The 13,447-nt window shown below is 36.6% G+C and overlaps 1 protein-coding gene across 1 annotated transcript in view; it reads right to left on the bottom strand.

Moving 5' to 3' along the window:
• The window catches only part of ZMAT4 (zinc finger matrin-type 4), a gene marked incomplete at its 3' end in the record, with an annotated part of 298,777 nt that overhangs the window by 129,610 nt on the left and 155,720 nt on the right, over nucleotides 1-13,447 (bottom strand). The window lies entirely within an intron of this gene.

Raw genomic sequence — 13,447 nt, forward strand, 5'->3', positions numbered from 1 at the left:
AGTATAAAAAGCTCCCATATACCCTTCACTCAGCTTCCTCTAATGTTACCGTCTTACGTGACTATGATCCATTCAACAAAACTGAGAAACGAACATGGGTACATGACTATTATAGCCCCAGATTTATTCAGATTTCACTAGTTTTCATTTTATTTCACTAATGTTCTTTTTCTATTCCAGGACCCATACCAGATACTACACTGCATTTAACATTTTGTTTTGTAGTTCTTTTTTGGTTCTTCCTGCCAACTTCTGGATTAAAACTTCCTATAGAATACCACTTATAAATAACTGTTAATTAACTAACACAGCATCCCACGTTTCATAGCTGGCAGCCATTCTGCTCCAAACACAGAACAATCCATTGTGCAGAGGCTGGTCTAAGTCAGCAGTGTGGCTACTGCTGGTTAGGATGGCCTTCCCCAGACTTTGACACCCTCCTAGGTAAGCGAAGAAGAAATCAAAATATTTTGGCCCCAAATGAAATCAACAACTTAACCAAGTTTTACTAATTCCTAGTCCTGAAGATTAATTTATGTAAGCTGGTTTGTTCTAGGGAAAATTCTTTGTAACAACACTCTCAAAATGGCTGGAATAACAAATTTTTATAAAAATGCAGTTATTTATTTTTATAGACCACATTTCCTTTATCCATTTGTCCACTGATGGATATTTATGTTGATTCCATATCCACTGGCTATTGCTAATACTGTTGCAATAAACATGGGAGTGCAGGTGTCAGAAGAGAGAAATGCACACACCACAAAGAAATGATAAGGGTTTAAGGTGACTGATATGCTAATTACCCTGGGCTAATTAATACCAAATGTCTATATGAATCAAAACAACACATTGTATGTGAAAATAAATTTTTGAAAATTTTAAGTAAAAAATTCCAGTTTACTAAATAATAATAATAATAATAATAATAATAATAATAATAATAATAATAATAGAGAGGTCCAGACAATGGTGGAAAAAAGAGAGAATCATGACCCATTCTCTTGACAATAACCATAGTGAAAATCACCTGCTCATTCAGATTTCCACTGAATTTCCTCACCTATCTTTATACCAATTGGGGGGGGGGGCACCGAAAAAAAAAACTTTAGAAAGAATGTGAAATTTTTGAACAGCTCATCTACACCATCATTTCCAGGCCTGCTGTATACATGAGTTATCTGGGAAGACAAGAATATGGCTTTCTGGGTGAAAGCAATTACATCTCACACACTTGTGTATTCACGTTCCCATAGCTGATGATATTCTTTCTATAAATCTCTGAAGTACACTTCCTATGTATCAACTGTGTCATGAACCTGGAATCCCAAGAATCCTTCAATGTGGGAGAAACAAATAATAGAGTCTGATTGTTGGAGGCACTTTAACATTATTGATCACTGGGATGAGAAATGGGTCAGACCCATGAGTATACCTGGCAGCTCCCCTTAAATACACTATGTGAAATTAATGTTTTCCCTTTTTGAAATTTTTAAACTAAGAAGTTGTTGTGAGCATTAAGATTTTAATGAAAACACAGTGGAGAAAACCATAGGAAATATTGCAGCTATACAACAGCCACCAAAAGCAAGTCACACAGAGAAGGTCCTCAAAGACTTGATATGCCTGCTCTTGCACGAGGCAGAAGACATGAAACCTAAACTCCTCCAGAAGCCCGTCAGGAGCATCTGTCCTTTCCCAAGGCTAGTCTGTACAGACATGAAGACCTGCAGGTGGCTCTGGTGTGCCCTCCACAATAGGAACAGTAACAACTCTGTATAGTCTTCTGCTTCCCACAAACCCAGATCAGCAAGGGACTTGCATCTCCCTCATTCCAAAGCAATAATGAATGCTGAAATCTGAACATACTGAGCCACTGCTTGGGCACGCTATTTGGCCTCAGTAATTTGTTTGGAAACATCAGCCTATTTGGATTATTTAATGATCTCTCCCCCTCCCAGAAAAAGCAATCTCATTCAGTGATTGTTGTCACCATTGATCATATTAACCAGCACTATTATTGATATGAATGGAATGGGGATTATAAGGCCATTCAGGGTACATGTCTCCAGCTTTTCTTAATAAAATCTATGTTTAATTATCTAGAAAGCTTTTCTATGGCTTTGGGTAAATGCAAATATGAGTCTGAGGTCAGAAGGACGTGAGTTATCCTCCTCCTCCCTGCTGACATTGTCCACTTGAGTTACAGGACAAGGAAGACAGGGAAGGCCATCCAGGTCACAAGCCAGATAAAATTTCAGAATCACTGAGCAGACTCTGAAATGTCCCCATCTCCCCATAGCACAATCTGAGTAAGGGTAAAGGGGACTGGAAAGACAGAATTAGAGGCAGAGTAGCAAATGTCTTGAGAAAGCTATTTTTAAGCCCTAAGGTGACACTGAGGGCAGAGGTTTGCTTCTTTGTCTTATAGCCAAATCATGTGACTGTATATTAGCTCTATTATCTAGAAGCATCTTCAATGGCAGGGAATTTGTATTTATAACCAGATAAGTACATAATCGGGTCACAAATATCTCAAAGCCACTTCCCCCACCTCTTGCTTTGTCATGCTTGGAAAGATTTTTTTGTAGACTCTGCATCTCTTAATAAGGAGGCCTAAATGTTTCCTTGATTACATTGGCATCAAATATGATAAATTGACATTGAAATTATTCTTAAGAAATTTAATAACCTTTCTCTTTTTTCTATGATGCACAAAATAAAGCTCTGATGTAATCCCAAGGGGAAAAGTCAAACTTATAATACCAAAAAGCAACCCTCCTTGCACATAAGCTGGAGGAGAACACCAAGGGAACAGGTAGAAGGCTAAAAACACCTACAGAAAGATGTGCTCTAAGTGCAGAAGAAGATTGACAGGTGGAATCAGATGCTGAGGGAGATTATGCATCGCTTCCTATGAACATCCACACATCTCCACAAACACACCAAAACACATGCACATACATTTGTTCTCACAGTCCCCAACATAAAACTCTCAAAGGAAAAATAGCCCACATATGAGAAAAGGTTTTTTTTTTTTTTTTTTTTCAGAGAGCCTGAAGCCCCCACACACTGGGACAATGCCATTTCTTCTTCACCTAATTGCCCCAGGAAGTACATCTTCATACCTGGAGAGGATGGAGCTATAGAAATATCTTTTCTTAAAGCAATAACAGAGATGTAACCTATTTAAAAAGTGAGAAACTGAATCACAAAGCTTTCTGGATACCAAGGACCCAGAAACTTCCTCAGTCATGGCAGAGAAAGAGGAAGAGTTAACATCTGTATTGGGGGCCCAAAATACACCAAAGACCACCTCGTAGAAATAATGTTACAAAGATTGGGTAAGTCAGATGAAAAGGTTATGGTAATTCTCTACCTCAAGTACATTACAGGCTAATGAGAATCAGTAGACCAAATGGAAATCCAATCAGATTTTATATTGTCCCCATGGGGGAGTGGGTAGGAAGGTTGCATAATCCAGGTAATATATGTATAAATGAATCACTGAAACAAAATACATTTGAACTTTGGTGACTAATGAGAAGGTCTGGAGGTAGATTTTTGTTCCTTGTGTTGGAGAAAGATGCTGCTAGTGATGAGGACTGTGCTCCCAGTGGCAGAAAAAAGTCAATTGAAATCTGGAACATTCAGAGAATGTCACACCTAAAATGTACTCTAGTTTCACTCCTCCAAGTCCATGAGCAAAGCTTCCTTCTGAAGTCCTCCTCCAGTAAGTATTCCTCTTCTTGCATCCATTAAGACTTCCCCAGAGATCAAGGTAAGCTCTCCTTCTTAGTTTTTTTTTTTTTCCTATCCCCTGAGCTTTATCATCCCTTTGCTTTTTAATTTCCCTATACAGAAGCCATTCCCCAACGTGCTTATTGTTCTCAAATCTCTGCCCAGCAGAGCCACCTTGGGATGAGAGCGATGTGAAAACAAGTCAGGTTGGCCACTCTAGAACTTCACTGGGGAATATGATCCAAACAGAATGGAAAGGAAAGGATGACAAAATAATTCATGAAGCAAGATGTGGTGCCTTTGGTGGGCCCAGAGCTCATATGAAGCCCAGATGGAAAAGCATTCTCTACACTTTTAGTAAGATGTGGAGCTTCTTGGCTTGCATGGACATGATGTGTTCTGACAGCCTTCCTAAAAAAGTTTGATTTTGTTCTGACCTGTTTTGTGGACAATGCTTGACAATGACATCTAGCTCTTCATTTGTCTCACAGTCAAGGATATTTATTGATCAGCTATATATGCCAGGCACAGGGAGACAAAGGTACGTTAAAGCCTTTGATCATCATGATCTTTGGTTTAAAGGAAGAGAATGGCAAGCATTTGAATCAGTCCATTTGAATACACTGTGATATGTCCTATAATAGACAAGGGGAAGCTCAGAAGAGAGAATGACTGACCCTCAAAGACCTGGGAATCATCACAGAGAAAGAAATATTTAAATTGAGTCTTGAAGGATGGGTAGGCATGATCAAGAGTAGGCAAAATGTGGGGATGAAAAAGAAAATAGTGCAATCTGGAAAAGGAAGAAGTATAGAGCAGGGTGCATGAGAGAGGAGTGAAATAGACATGTAGGCAGGAACCAGACTTAAAAGACACTGAAGACCTCGGATGAGTCTTGAAGTACCCAATGCTACAATTTTTTGCTATTATTAACCAAAGAAGCAGAAGTCAGGATTATGCTTCTTGTTTAATCTGTCTATATTTTCCACTAATCACTCTGGAATAATGAGTCCCTTTTTCATCATTAAATGACTTGCAAGCAAACCACTTTGCTATAGAATGCCTACCGAGTTAGGAGCCAAACCACAGGGGGCACAATCAGTAGCAAAGTCATTTAAGAATTACCAGGCATTATAGCTGTGCTTCCTGAGACACCTGTAAGTGTGTTTATTCCTGCTAAGTCACCTGGCATCGACTTCAAAGGATAGGTTTTTCAATTAATTGTAAAGTGGCAATCAGGCCCTAGGAAGCAGTGATATGGAAGAGCAGAAGGGATTCAGGTCTCTGTAGATGCTGTGCTCACTCCTTCCCCCAAAAGGAAGAGAGGACATAATTAGAAATGAAATTAATGTGATGGCTTTCTTGAGGTGCCTTCTTAAATGAGAGTTTCTTTTGTTCTATTTCAGTTTTGTGTGTTTATATTAATTAGAATCCGATTAGGTGCTGGACAGGAGTGTGTTAGGGTAGCATGTAGTAACACAATATGATGCACACTTCTACTCTAAATGGGCTTTAAAGAGCAGTAGCTGGAAAGGAAAATGCTTAGTCAAAGATGCACACACTTGGCTGATCCTGAGCAGCTGTCACAGAGGAATCAAGTGATCCACTGGGATATTCTCACACTGGGGCTTATGTACACTAAGGAACTACTTTAAAACCATGACTTCATTGCAACCTACTTTCAGAGCAAATGTTGCATTTAAGAGCAAATAAGATATAAAAGACAGTAAAATTGATAAACACTGTGCTAAATAAGTATTGAACATACTTGTACAATTTTTTGTCACTTATACCAATTCTCATTCTGTTGTTCCTATCTTCACTTTTCCCTCAACATATCCTCATCATTTATACTTTCCTGGATCACTTTTATCTGATTTCCCTCACCCCATGTTGCTTTTGATGGAATTCATTATTATCCCACGTAGTATGCTGGCTAAATGCAACAGAATAGCACTTTCAGAAATAAAGTCTTTCCTATTTCCCTAACTAGAATACCATTCTTGAACAGACTGCCCAGATGTACCTGCCTTTATGCAAATTCTGAAGGCTAATCATGTTGCCTTTTATTTGGTCAAAGACAGATGGGCCAGATTAAACCTGGTCCAGATGTATTTTTCTCATTCATTCAATGGCATCATTTGTAAACAAATGGTTTCCAAAAAATGTAGCCAGACATCAGTTCCTCAGTAACTGATTAAGTAAAATGCCAATTATATAAATCTCTTGTTTCTCAATTTTCTCTCCTGGATTTCAGCCTTTCTACTATCTTATTGCAAAATGGTTTTTTTCAGAGGGCAAATAATGTAAGTGGAAGAGAAAGGGATCCAGGCAAGTGGCCTCGTAGCTGCTTGGTGTCCATTATTAGAGTCGTCTAGAATATATTCTAGATGAGAGGTCAGCAAACTACAGCCCACAACCCAAACCCAGCCCACTGCCTGCTCTTTGTAACCAAAGTCTTATTGGAGCACAGTGATGCTCATTCACTTATACAGTGTCTGTGCCTGCTTACAGTGGCAACATGAGTGGTAAAGTCTAAAATACTTTTAAGTGCCTTAAAGGAAAAGGGGTGTTAACCCTAGCCCCCAGGGCTTGGCCTTGTGGACTTGGCTTCTTAGAGCATACAATGACTAAAGAGAAATCCTTCCTTCTCCAGTTTATGAACTAGCCACAATAGAGAACAGTATTTATTTAAAGCCACCGCAGGTCAGAGAAGTAGAGGAAGATATTTTGGAAGGAAACTCACAACTGCAAGTAAAAACACCATATCAATCTGTAATTTCAGTAGCTTGAGAGGCTGAGGCAGAAAGATCTCAAGTTCAAAGCCAGCCTCAGCAAAAGCAAGGCACTAAGCAACTTAGTGAGACCTTATCTCTAAATAAAATACAAAATAGGGCTTGGGATGTGGCTCAGTGGTCTAGTGCCCTTGAGTCCAATCCCCAGTACCTGCCCCCACAAAAATAACAACAAAGAAAAAATCCACCATATCAACTGGCTTTAGGAATTTATTTTCTCATATAGTAAGTGGAAAGGTAATTTAGATACAGGGTTATTTTTGTTAGTGGTTTGGGAGTTTAACAACTACCCTGGCTCTTTATGTCTCTCTGGCCTGCCAGCCTTGGCCTGTTAGATTTGTGCTTCAGGCTACCTTTCCTTATGGCCCTGTGATGGCATTTCTAGTCATCTTATGCACATATGACTTGTGCAGTAGTAGAACAATCATCTCCTCTTCGTCTGTTTTTAAGATTCAGAAAACCATTCTCCAAGCCCACCTTTGGCAGGGTACTGTATCTCACTAACCAGAATGGTGTGGACCTGGGGCAGATGTCTTTCTCCCCTGACACTTACACCTTAGCTGAAAAGGGTGGACACTTGAACAAAACTTGGACTATGACAGGAGAAAAAAGAAGAGAGGATGATTGTCAGGTAGGCCATCAACAAGGTCTGCTGTAGATTGGCATGAATCCCATTTCACCACTAGAAGAACAATCCACAATCATGCAGCACAAGGTATCCAATGGATGAGCAAGTTGTACTATGTATGTAAAGTATAGTACAATAGACGTAAGTGCTCACACATACAATAAACACTTTGTTTCTAAAGTAAAATGCTTATATGAATTATCACTATGAACTTAGGTACATCATTTTATCTCTCTCAACCTTAAAAGGTAAGATAAGATGAAAATCCTGTCAACATCTGAGATGCAAAAATCATTATTAATTCAAAACCTGAATAAAGGAACACTGGGTATTTGAATAAATATTTTATTTATGCTTTTTTATTTATAAGCAGCATTTTTACACAAAGAATTCAGGCTAGGCTTTAAAAAAAACACTAAACTAAATAAGAAAAGAGAAGATAAGTAGCCATGCATTGGTGCTAAGGGGAAAATAAGGATAGGAAAAGATGAAGACTGGGGTAAAGGGAGTATGCAGAGAATGCAAACCATGTGTTCCTGAAGAGCTGCTTATAAGAACCACCTAAAAATTGAGTTCTGAGCACTCTATGATTTAAAAGAAAAAAGGGAAAACATTAAGTTATAAAACTGACAATGTCCATGAGATAAAATCACAATAATGGTTTAGAGAAAGCACAGCTTTGCTTGATATTAATGGTTAAAATAAATTTCACTCATGTCTTCTAGGGAGGAGGACACTGCAATAAATATTATTCTTATTTTCAACACTTTAAAGTCTCTTATGTTAGTTAAAGTGATACTAACCACTGAAACAAACAAACCCTAATATCTCAGTGCCTCAACACAATAGAAATTTACTTCTTGCTCACATAACAGCCAATGCTGGTAGCTACAATCTTTCCAACTTGTGGGTCCATTCTTCTCTAGGGACTGAGAGTTCTTTGCAACCAGGTGAAGCAGGGTTTCTCCACCTGAATATCGTTGGCATTTCAGAGCAATGTTTTGCTATAAGGAACTATCTTGTATATTGTGGGATGTTTAGAAACATTACTGGCCTGTACCAACTGAATGCTAGAAATGTGACTATCAAAAATGTCTCCACCAGTGTCTCCTGGGGCAGAAAATTGCTTCTGGTTAATAATAATAAGTTAAAGGAGTGGCGTAATTCAGAGAGAGAGAGAAAAGGGAGTGGGGAGAGAGAGGGAGAGAAAGCAAGGGTGAGAGTGAGCGAGCAAGAGAGAGAAGAGTCAGATCTAATTGCTGAATTAAATGAGTTTTGACAATTATTCCACCTGTTTAATCACTATTTGAAACAAGATGCCAACCATTTCCATTATCCAGATACTCCTCAATACTTTTGTCCAATCCATGCCTATTCTCTCCCTGGCAACCATTTTCTGATTTCTATCACGATAGATTAGTTCTGTTTATTCTTGGATTTTGTATAGGTGGAATTGTGTACAATATGGCCTGTTTAGTATTCGGGTTATTTTACTCCACACAATGTTTTGAAGTACACTCATGTGTTACACAAATCCATGGATCCTTCCATACTATTGCCAAACAGTCTTCCACTGAATGAAGATACTACACAATTTGTTTATCTGTTCTCTTTTTAATCAATAGAAGAACTAATTTCATGATTCACCTAAATTTAAGGAGAGCTTAGAAATGATGTCCTTAACTGGGTAGACTCTTGCAGTGACAATTTTGTACTATGGGAGGTGGGGCATAAATCTTATGGAGGGCATTAAATGGTCTCTGTCATCTCTAGTACCCAAATAGGAAACCTTTGTATTGCTTAGACCTTTAGACTAGAAGAAGTAACAGCTGCTGGAAATACTTGTGTTATATGGCAGTAAGTTTTGAAAAACAGTCTGAAAATTATCATCCATTTAAACATTTACTGTTAATCACACTAAATGAGAAAACAAACATATTCTAATTCATTATTCACATATACTAACTAAATACTAAACAATTAGCAAATATTCAGAGAAGCAAAGAACTTTTAGCTAATGCACATTAGAGTTTTCTTTGTACATTTCTTTCTTGAAAGTTCAATACTTTAAAATAAATTATTTGCAATTCGTTAGAACATGATTGACCATGTATAAATAGTAATATGTTTGAATAACCATAATTATGTTTAAAATCTTCAGACTTGCAATTCACAGAAGGCTCAACTTTAATTTCACATGATGTGAGTACATTATGTTTTAACATGAACTAAAAAGAAAAAAGATAATCTATAATAATAGAAATGTAAATTGAACATTTATCACACTTACCCATGAATGGAAGCTCATATTCACGAATTCATGAATATGTTCAAAGTAAAATATTTCCCAGACCTAAAGGGCTGGTTCCTTAAAACATACTGCAAATATACAGTAGTCTATGACTAGGAATAGCTCAATGGTAGAGTGTGTCCGTTGCATATGCAAGACCCTGGTTGGAGCTCAGCACCCTCCTCAAAAAAAAAATACTATTTTCTGCTGGAATAATGCTAAAAGATTAAATATACCACATTCCCTGATTTATTTTTACTAATGCCTTAAGATATACCGAAACTAATTAAAATACAGAAAACCAAAACTGTGATTGAAGATGAATTGATATAAATATATAGCTTATTTAGAAAGATGAGCATAGCTATCAGGATTGCTTCATAAAAAATAAATTTTGAATGTGTCATATGCTGATCTTTTTTGATTTGCCTAACTTTTAATTCACCATGCCTTACTCTTTAATTTGTTCTTCCTAAAATATTTTATTAGTACTCAAACATTTCTGTCTATGTGTGTTCTTAAAAGTGTTTCCAACTGGTGTTCCCTGAAATAATTTGGAACTCAATATGTATACAGGGGCTCTGATTGACACAGATATGGTAAGGGTCTCATAAGTATCTAAGTGAAACCCCAGAGAAATATCTTCCCCTGCAAGAAGGGAATGCAAATATGGCTATAAAAAGAGAAGGTTCTGAGAAGATGGCATAGTAGGAAGCATCATTCATCTGTCTTTCCACCTGAACAATATTTCAGTGGCAGAATCTGTCTGACATAATTATTTTGGAACTCAGAAACCTACTTAAGCTTGCAACTTCCAGGGAAAGGGCTGGACTATAAATTGAGGTTCATTTCAGTCAATTTCTGCTCTTAGCAGAGTAACACAAACTAATCCCCCACCTGTCGCCCATGACAGGCAACTATATTCCTGGAGGAGAAAAAAAAAGCACATAACTTGTGGAAGTCAGGCAACTAGAAGAGGACCTTTCCTCCATATATAAAAAATCTATGCCTAATCAGTGGTTGCTGTGTCTGATCACAGGTAACGACATTGTTGTTAAACTTCCTTCCCCATTGTTGCAAGCCCCTCTTCATTTGGCTGAAGTGGCTTCTATGAAACTTATGGGTTGGTTCCCTTTCCCTCTCCCTGTTTTTTTTTTTTTCTTTTCCCTTGGATACAGACAAAAACTAGGACATTCAAAAGCAGTAGCATACATAAGAAAATATACATGCCCAGTGACCATCACAGGCTCAGGAGGCCCCCTAGAAGACTTTACACTTAGATTGATCCTTGGCACAGAGACGGTCTATAAGAATTTCAGAAACAAACGAACAAACAAATAAAAAAGACCAGCAAACCTTAGGGAAGGAGGAGAACCCGATTTCCAGAACCACTATATTATTAGATTCAAATACTCAGTTTTGAACAACAAAAATCAAATCAAAAGGCACACAAAGGAACAAAACAGTATGACCACTTAAAGGAAAAGCAAATCAAACAACAGAAAATGTCCCTGAAAAAATACCTGCTGACAGATTTACTGGACAAACACTAAAACAACTACCTTGTGGTTTTACTGTTTCCTTGTTTTACTGTTTGTCTGTGAAACCAGTTCTAAAATTATTAGGTGATGCTTCTAGTCACACAATACATAGAGAATGGTATATATGAAAACTTTCAAAAAACAATGTATAAACAAAATGAAAATTTCAATAAAGAGGTAGAAAAACCTAAATAAATATTAAAGAAAACCAGTAGATGAAAAGTACAATAACTGAAAAGAAGATTTCCCTAGGAGTATTCAAAGAAGGATTTGAGCACACAGTCATTGGATTTGAGATAGGACAATGAAAATTATTACATCTGAGGAATGGAAAGAAAAAAGAAGAAAAGTGAAAAGAGCCTAAAGTTTATATGGAACATCATCCAGCAGAATACCTAAGCATTGTGGGAATTCTAGATCAATCAGAGGGGGAAAGAGGAGACAGAACATTTGAAAAAATACTGACTGAACACTTCAGTAGATAAAGACTGAAAACCTTTAATAAAAAGATATGAAAACAAATATCCAAGAAGCTTAATGAACTCCAAATAAAGTGAACTCAAGGACATTCACATCAAGACCATCAAGTGATTATGACCATAATTTCAAAGGACAAAGAAAACTTGGGAAGCAGCAAGAGAAAAATAACTCATCACATATAAGGAATCCTCAACAAATTTATGTGTAAATTTATTGCGAGAAACTTCAGAAACCAGAACACTGTACCTGATGAATTCAAAGCATAGGGAAAAAAATGATAACCAAGAGTGTTTCATCTAGTATACCTGTCTTTTTAAAATGAGGGGAAATTTGGGGTTGGGGATTTAGCTCAGTGGCAGAGTGCTTGCCTGGCATGCACAAGGCCCTGTGTTTGGTCCTTGGCCCTGAAAAAAAACAGAGGGAAAAATTAAGACATCTCAAATAAACAAAAGCTGAGCAAGTTTGTTAGCACTAGACTTTCTCAGCAAGAAATGTTCCAGGAAGCCAGGTGTGGTGGTGCACGCCTGTAATCCCAGTGACTCACGAGGCTGAGGCAGGAGAATTGCAAGTTCAAACCCAGCCTCAGCTACTTATTGAGGCTCTGAGCAAGATCCTGTCTCTAATAAAATATAATACAAACTCTGTCTCCAAAAAAGTATAAAAATGGGATAGGGATGTGGACAGGTGGTCAAGTGTCCCTTGGTTCAATCTCTGGTACAAAAAAAAAAAAGAAAAGAAAAGAAAAAGAAAGAAAATAAAATAAAGAAATGCTTCAGGAAATCCAGCAGGGTACAATGAAAGGGCTAAATCAGACATTAACTTGAAGCTATAAGAAGGAATAAAGATCTCAATAATGGTAACACAGGCAATAAGAAAAGCTAGTATTATTACAATGATTGTAGTTGCACTTTTGTTTTCTATATTTAGGAGAACAATGCATTCCAAAGGATTATAAGGTGATGCTTCTAGTCACACAATGTATAAAGATAAAATTCAGTAACAAAGGAAAAGGGTAAGGACAGAGCTGTTAAAGTATCACAGTTTTGTATGTTATTGAAGTTAAGATGGTATAAATTCAAATTAGTGCTATAATTTTAAGATGTTAAATATAATCACCATGGTAGCAGCAATGAAAATAGCTATAGAATATATACAATAGGAAATGAGAAATGATTTTAAATATTTCAGCACAAAAATGAAAACAACTAAATACCAAGGAAGATAATAATTCAGGAACTGAGGCACAAAACAAGATATCTGGAAAACAAATAGCAAAATGACAGAAATAATCTCCTCCTTATTAGTGATTACCTTAAGTGTAAATGGATTAAAATATCGAATCAAGGCAGACTGGCAAAATAGATTTTTTAAAAATCCTTTGATAAAGTTGTCTCAAAGAGCTTCAGTGTGGACCCAAATAGATTGTGGATACAAATAGATTGAAATTGAAAAAATAAGAAAATGAAACTCATAACCAAAACAGAAAAGTATTGGCTAGTCTAATATCAGGCAAAACACACTTTAAATATAAAGTGATATAATAAACAAAGATAATATAAATTAATTTAAAAATATAAAATAGAAAATATAACAATTTATAAATATCTGTATAATAACAGACTATTAAAATATATGAAGCAAAATTTAACAGAACTTAAGGAGAAATAGTCAAATTTATAATAAAAGTTGGAGACTTCAAAACCCCACTGTCAATAATGGAACACTGTAACCAAACAAAGAACAACACAATAAAACAAATTTACATATCTATCAGTTATATACAGAACATTCTACTCAAAAATAACAGTATATATATGAGACATTTTCCAGGATAGACAATATTTTAGGACCTAAATTCTCAGCACACTTTTTTTAAAAAAAGAAATATCTTTTCTCACCAGAACAGAATAAAATTATAAATCAAAAACAAAATTAAAACTAGAACTTTCTCAAAACTGTGGAAAATAAATAA

This window comes from Spermophilus citellus (assembly GCF_964194105.1).
Source record: "Spermophilus citellus genome assembly, chromosome: 16".
Classification (NCBI taxonomy): domain Eukaryota; kingdom Metazoa; phylum Chordata; class Mammalia; order Rodentia; family Sciuridae; genus Spermophilus; species Spermophilus citellus.